This window comes from Portunus trituberculatus, chromosome 43, assembly GCF_017591435.1.
Source record: "Portunus trituberculatus isolate SZX2019 chromosome 43, ASM1759143v1, whole genome shotgun sequence".
In the NCBI taxonomy this organism is placed as follows: Eukaryota; Metazoa; Arthropoda; class Malacostraca; order Decapoda; family Portunidae; genus Portunus; species Portunus trituberculatus.
The window spans coordinates 10,561,911-10,569,410 of NC_059297.1; the positions used below are offsets into that span (position 1 = coordinate 10,561,911).

Here is a 7,500-nt window from a genome sequence, read left to right on the forward strand (position 1 = left end):
TGATAATGCTCAACACGTGTAAGACTTACATAAGTTTTTATTTACTTATTTATTTTTTGGTCCCCGTTCTATGTCAATGGCAAGTAAGAAATTATGGGCGAAATTCGCAAAATAAAAAAAATATATTAACATATTTAATATTCCAGTATATAACACAAATGATAAAGAACACCCTAATATTTCTGTTGCAAGTCAATATTACGAACATCCTTCTATATTATTTACAATATTTTACAAAAACAGTAATATTTTGTACAGCCTTGTCTCGCGTCTTCCTCGTCTCCAGAACTTTCCTGCTTCTTCACTTTTTTTTCTGTTCTTTGGCCTTTTTCCTCGCTAAAGCGAACCCTCGTAACCTCCGTGTAAAACTGGTTGCATCACATATGCCACGCTTACCTGCTGGCCAACACTGGGACAGCACCACACACTAACCGCCCTTAGTTTATTCTAGAATCTAAAGACACAGAGCTATTTATTCTCTCAGGATTTTTCTCTTCTTTTCATCGTGCTGGAATACTCTCTCTCTCTCTCTCTCTCTCTCTCTCTCTCTCTCTCTCTCTCTCTCTCTCTCTCTCTCTCTCTCTCTCTCTCTTTGCCTATTTCACCTCCTTTAGTGACCACACAGTTTGCTATGCAGCGGTTACCCCAGACCCGTGGCTTACAGTGCTTACTGTTTGGGGAGAGTAAGGGGTGGGGAGAACGAGTTTCTCTCTCTCTCTCTCTCTCTCTCTCTCTCTCTCTCTCTCTCTCTCTCTCTCTCTCTCTCTTCTGTCTCTGTGTGTGTGTGTGTGTGTGTGTGTGTGTGTGTGTGTGTGTGTGTGTGTGTGTGTGTGTGTGTGTGTGTGTGTGTGTGTGTGTGTGTGTGTGTGTATGACCGTAGCAAGAGCTCGTGTGATCCACAATGAACAGGCTGGTCATGATCGCTGACAATATGGACCATAGGAGTTCCCCCTTATTCGAATACCCTTGAATATTGATGACCCCTAAGTGATAAATAGGCACCATATCTCTAGCTGCAAATACATCAGCATATGGGAAAGAGCATATAATTCATTGTCATGGTTTTCTTTTACTTCGCGTTTTATATTCAGTCAGGGGATATTACGTTTACAGTGTTAATGCAATGCTACTTGATACACACACACACACACACACACACACACACACACACACACACACACACACACACACACACACACACACACACACAAGTACGAATATATTAGGCTTCATTCCTAGTAGTATACATTTGTATTTCATATTTTGTAGAAAAGCTGTCTCTTACCTTTAAACTTTGCTTGGTAATTCTTGCATTTTATTTCTGTGAGAGCCAATGACTATCTCTACTTTTCACCTACATAACTAGTTTACATTAATGCTATACTTCATTGTAATTCAATGGATGCTTCGTTTCTCTCCTTGTGACGTATTGTTAGTACATCCAATTCAAATCATTTTGATGAGTGGTCTGTTCACGACATGACCGTTTCTTAGACAGCAGCTTTATGATGAATTATTTTTACTCTTGAGAAAAAAAATGTACTATAGAAGGTGACTGATGATCCTAAGCTTGAAAACCCACGTCAATCATTGTGAATAAGTATATTAAGAGAGGTAAAGATATCTCCAACAAAAGTAGTTACCTTTCATACTAATTTTCTTTTCTATATGTCCATGTAAATCAATTGACTAAAGGTATTATAGAACATAAAGGTTGATATATCCAATGATAAAACAACCTTACAACGCAACTTTTAATGTACTTTCAATGTTCAAGTATCCTTTTAAATAGCGGGCGAGATACAGCTATCGCTCCCATCATCATCTTCACAGTTGTCCGTTTTCTCCACCCTTCCCCTTCACAAACTATTTGAGTCATTTCTTTTACGCCCACGTGTCCTCATTTCTTGATTTCTCTAAAGTCTCGATTTGTTGCATTCTTTCAATACAAATACCTTTAGCTCCCGGTTGTCTGTCTCTCTTTACACTTTACACACATTTGTCATTTTGCCGTCCACGGGCCTGACAGCACAGACACACACCTGGTGATGGATTGCAGGGGAATAAAGAGCTACAGATCATCGATGAAATACCTCCATCATACGCTAAACAATAAATTTTCTGATATCTGTAAAGCTGCTGCTAGTGTTGTGCCCCTCCCTCCCTCTCTCTCTGTCCTCACCACCGCCACCGCCACCACCACCACCACCACCGCTACCCTTCCTACCACCCCTACGTCAGCACAGCCACCAGTATTACTTCTATCACTGGTATCATAATCACCATCACCACTACCGCCTAATAGCATCAATACTAGGACCACAATCACCACCAAGCAACGTCCTTTTCGTCACCACCAGCACCACTTCTATGATTTACACCACAACCGCCACCCCAAATCTTCCCTTCACTACTATCATCACCAAAATCACTACTATCATCACGGTGGAGGAGAGAGTAGTTGGACTTCATTACTGTTACAATTAATTTGATAATAAAGTTTCAATCTGTCATTTGTTTCATTGTTTTGTTTACTTTGTTTGTTAATGCTTTATTTTTTTTCTATTTGGTTGTTAAAAATAAAGGTAGCTGCTACCAACCATGGATTTATGCCTAAAACATTTCTTTATGTGGTATGGTAGCGTTGTTCTCATTAATCAGCCGAAACACTGGAAAATCCCATAACAAAAAGATAATTTTACCTGATATAAGTATCCATATAAAAACAAAGGTTTCATAATGATATTTTATTTTGAACACACAATGATTTATCTATTAGATTATTCTGTTACCTTGGAGCCATGGGATCTCTATACTAGGAAAAGTGATAATGCCCCTAATCAGTTTATGATTTTCTTTAAAAAAATATTTTACAGAAATGTTAATTTGAATGTTACCTTGGTTACTTTCCGCGCTAAGCAAAGATCTCAATTTAAATATATATATATATATATATATATATATATATATATATATATATATATATATATATATATATATATATATATATATATATTCAATTTCCAGGTTATAATTTAATATAATATACTTGTCCAAATTTCTTACTAATATATATATATATATATATATATATATATATATATATATATATATATATATATATATATATATATATATATATATATATGTAAGGTTTAATTTACGAATAAAAAAAAGGAAAAACAAATATTTGGAGATGCTATCGTTCTCATAGGTTAGTAATGACTAAGTGGTTAGCTTTTATTTCCCCTCTATTTAATCTATCTTTCTTTATTTATTGTGGCATGACAGTATTATTACCTTCAATAGCACAACCAACATTCATCCTTCTTTCTTACCGCCGCCGCCGCCACTGCTGCGTTCACCACCACCACTTCTATCACCAGTAATACCACCACCGTCATCATCATTGCAGTTCTATCATACCACCATGAAAAGAAAACTACAAAATTCCACCTGTGGATTAAAGGTTACTCCCAGATCCGGCCCAGGAATGGATCTAGGGAGGAAGTATGATTAAATCGCAGAGCACAGCTTCACCCTTGACCTTGGAGAGTCAGGCTGTAAGTCTGAGGGAACACGTGCTGCATGTAGACGGTGGAAGAGGCGGCGATGTTTGGTGTTGTGCAGTGGAGGTAGAGAAAGTAGCACTGTAAATGTATTCTTTTTGTGTGTGTGTATGTGTGTGGTTATAGTTGTTATGATACTGGTGTTGGGAGAGTAAACTTTACTATTAATATGAAGGTGATAGAAGTAAGAGAAGGAGGAAAGATGGGGTGAGGGAATATGTCTCCTTTAGTTCACGATCATGGTGATGTTGGTGATCGCATTCACATCATCATCAATTGTGAGAGCCGTTGTGATAGTGGTGAGGATAATGAAAACGATGGTGAAGGTGGTGATAGAAGTAATGACGGTTAGATGTACACAAATGGTTCTTGTGAAGTTGGTCGATGTTGTGGTGACAGCGCAAGTCGTCATTGTCGGTGTAGTAGTGATAGCAGCAGCTCATGAGTGTTGATGGTGGTGGCTAAGTCTGTGTACCAGTACCTATTGTGGTGTTTGTCGTGGTTGTGATACAGTTCATGTGTTATTGTAATTGGCGATAAAAATGCTCCCTATAGTCGTCTCAGAGGTCACAAAGGTAGAGGTAGTGTTTGGAGACGGAGTGGAGGTGGTAGCAGTAATAGTAGCAGTGGTCAGTGCACTAGTGGGTGTTACAGTGGTTATCGTGGCTATGAAGTGGTGGTGGCAGCGTTGTTTGGTGTAGTACTGCAGAGGATGTTGTGGTGGTGCACGGTGGTGGTGGTAAGGGCAGCGGGCAGGAAGGGATCTGACCCCCACTCATATATCCTGCCTCCCTCCTGCATCGGAAAACACGGTGCCAAATCCATCTCATTCAACGTATTTAGATTCACGCACATAAACCAGTGACAAAATCATACACACGTGTGGACATTCATATACATGTGATTTGTGAGAGTGGGGATGAAATACTACTGACATTTGTGTTTTTTGAAGAACAGGATATGAATATGGATAACGATAGCAACAGCATACAAACTAGTAGTGATAGAAAGAAAACCTGGAAGAGGAGGACGGCAGGAGGTGGAGGATAAGAAGGAAGAGAAGGTGGAAAGAAAAAAATATCATCGGACATCTACGAAAAGTATATATATATATATATATATATATATATATATATATATATATATATATATATATATATATATATATATATATATATATAAACAACAAAGTATAAACAATATTATTCCTTTTATTCTTTCAGTACTGTAAATAATAATACTACTGCTACTTTTACTACTACTACTACTACTACTACTACTACTACTACTACTACTACTACTACTACTACTACTACTACTACTACTACTACTACTACTACTACTACTACTACTACTACTACTACTATTAATATAGATGCTCCTACTACTATTAGTACAACAACAACAACTACTACTACTACTACTACTACTACTACTACTACTACTACTACTACTAGTACTACCACCACAAACTCTACTACTAGTAATAATAATAATAATAATAATAATAATAATAATAATAATAATACTGCTATTACTACTACTATTACTTGTATTACTAATTTTATTATCACTACAATCAGATATACCAGAAATATCACGAAAAAAAATATTAAGGCAGACGTCATTTTTTCCGTATCATCTCTCGATGGCCTAGAGAGAGAGAGAGAGAGAGAATCCTGGGTTGGGCGAGTACCGTGTGGCGCCTCATTTGGTGCAGGAGGCACTTGCTCTGACGGGAAGGCAGAGAATCACTACAGAAGGGAGCCGCAGTGAGGAATCAGAAACCAGCCCTTGGAAAGGAAGGAACACCTGGTACCGCAAGCAAAACGCTAAAGAGAACTGAGAAACAGGAATAGACTTAGAAAAGAAGACATTGACGAAAGCGAGTGAAAGGTTTGTAAGGTAGGACTATGTATAATACTCCTGTAGGTAAACTGAGAGTAAAGGAAAACCGGAGCGTACACAAATATTCGCGAGGGAAAACGTAGATATAGGAGGAGAGGGAAACTCTGCAAAATACTGTGCCCGGTTATTCTATCGATTTCGCTCCCTGTACTGGAGAAAAATATGACCTGGGAAAAGAAAGGATGGTGTGAAAAGTAATTATGAATCACCTTTTCATCCCTCTCCCACACACAGACACACATACATCTTCTTCCACCGATGGTAGTATCGTAGTAACTTGTCACAACACCGGTGAGTAGTGACCTCTGACATTTATTCTGAAATCTTAGCAGCAATGATTCAGAACACAATGATCTAGACATAAGTGGAATTTAATGACAGCGTTACGTTGTTTAAATAGCTTCCAGCTGCCCTCCTCTTCTACTTGAGTCTTTTCTATCCCTCTTTGTACATTTCTCTCTCTCTCTCTCTCTCTCTCTCTCTCTCTCTCTCTCTCTCTCTCTCTCTCTCTCTCTCTCTCTCTCTCTCTCTCTCTCTCTCTCTCCTTTAACTTGTATAATACTCGCTCAAATACGACACCACAGACCTACCCGATCTTCCCTGAAACACACACACACACACACACACACACACACACACACACACACACACACACCGCCGATCCGATTGTATGCAGCTCTGAATTCTATGAACCCGTTTCCCGTTCGCTGGTCTGGATCAGTTGAGGCCAGCTTGTAAGCGCTATTTCGAGCATCGTTCACTAAAACCATAATCACTGCCTGACAATACGACAGAAACCAGGCTGACATTTTCTCCTTATGAAATTAAAATAAATCTTTTCCTAGGTTTTCTCTTGTATGGTCAATGGAAAAATACGAAATATAGCTATCAAGTGATTAACGGAAGACATCTTATTTGCTGTCGTGTTATAAAGCATGAAGGAAACCAGATCTCTGTAAGGTCATACGTTCTTTCAAATACACTAATGATACATTTCCTAAAGACGAATAAAGGAAAACATGGACAAGGAAGGAAAAGAAATTCTGAACAGATTCGTAGCAACTCTACCAGCGAGCATCTGTCGCCTCGTCACTCATGCAAACAATCCCTGCATCATAACACTCCGAGAAACGTGCTTCAGATCGCCCTATATTTAAGAACTACAGGCATAGGACACACCCAGCACGCCATCACTGCCCTCGCCAGGTACGGGGAACGGGTGTTTTTTTACGATGGGTGAGGGACGGCAGCAGGGCAGGAAATATTACATACATATATACAAAGTAAAGATTCATCTCCAACTAACAGAATGAATAGTGTGTACAGTATTTTAGTGTGAGTGTGTGTGTGTGTGTGTGTGTGTGTGTGTGTGTGTGTGTGTGTGTGTGTGTGTGTGTCTTTAGGTGTAAGAGCATGCTTCAATAAAAAAAAATAGCAATAAAAAATAAAACAAAATAAAACCCTTGCCACCTACATGAAAAGGGGTGAAAAAATAGATAAAGCAACACATGAAGGACTGAAAGGGACGGATGTATCTGCACTTGGTCAGCTTTTCTTCATGCCTCACAATAAATGTTTGTCTCAGGGTCGGCTAATGCTTCCAGTGAGTCTTCCCTTCGTCTTCCCTAGATTTAAGACACAAGGCCCTTATTTTTCTATGAGTAATATGGTAGTGATAAAAGCCTTATAAAAATTATTAATATTGTATAGTTTTCAGCTGAACAAAACACTCATCCCGGCAAGCATCTTCTCGCACCCTTGTTGCCGTCAGTGTCGCACCGTTAATAACACCATCAAAACCACGTAAATTATCTAGTATATTTACATTTTTGAGCACGACACATGACCTGTATGTCAAATAACATGACATAAAACTCACATACATTCCATGGCACTGTGTACTTAAAGCATCAGTATCGCATCGACAATAATGGCAGGCAACATAATCAGAGAGCAACACATTATATTATTGCAGATACTAGCAAATATTTACGGTGTCAAACCACAGAATGACTAACGCACC

General features: G+C 38.6%; 1 protein-coding gene across 1 annotated transcript in view; it reads right to left on the reverse strand.

Moving 5' to 3' along the window:
• Window positions 1-7,500, reverse strand: part of LOC123517974 — a 203,829-nt gene that overhangs the window by 113,917 nt on the left and 82,412 nt on the right.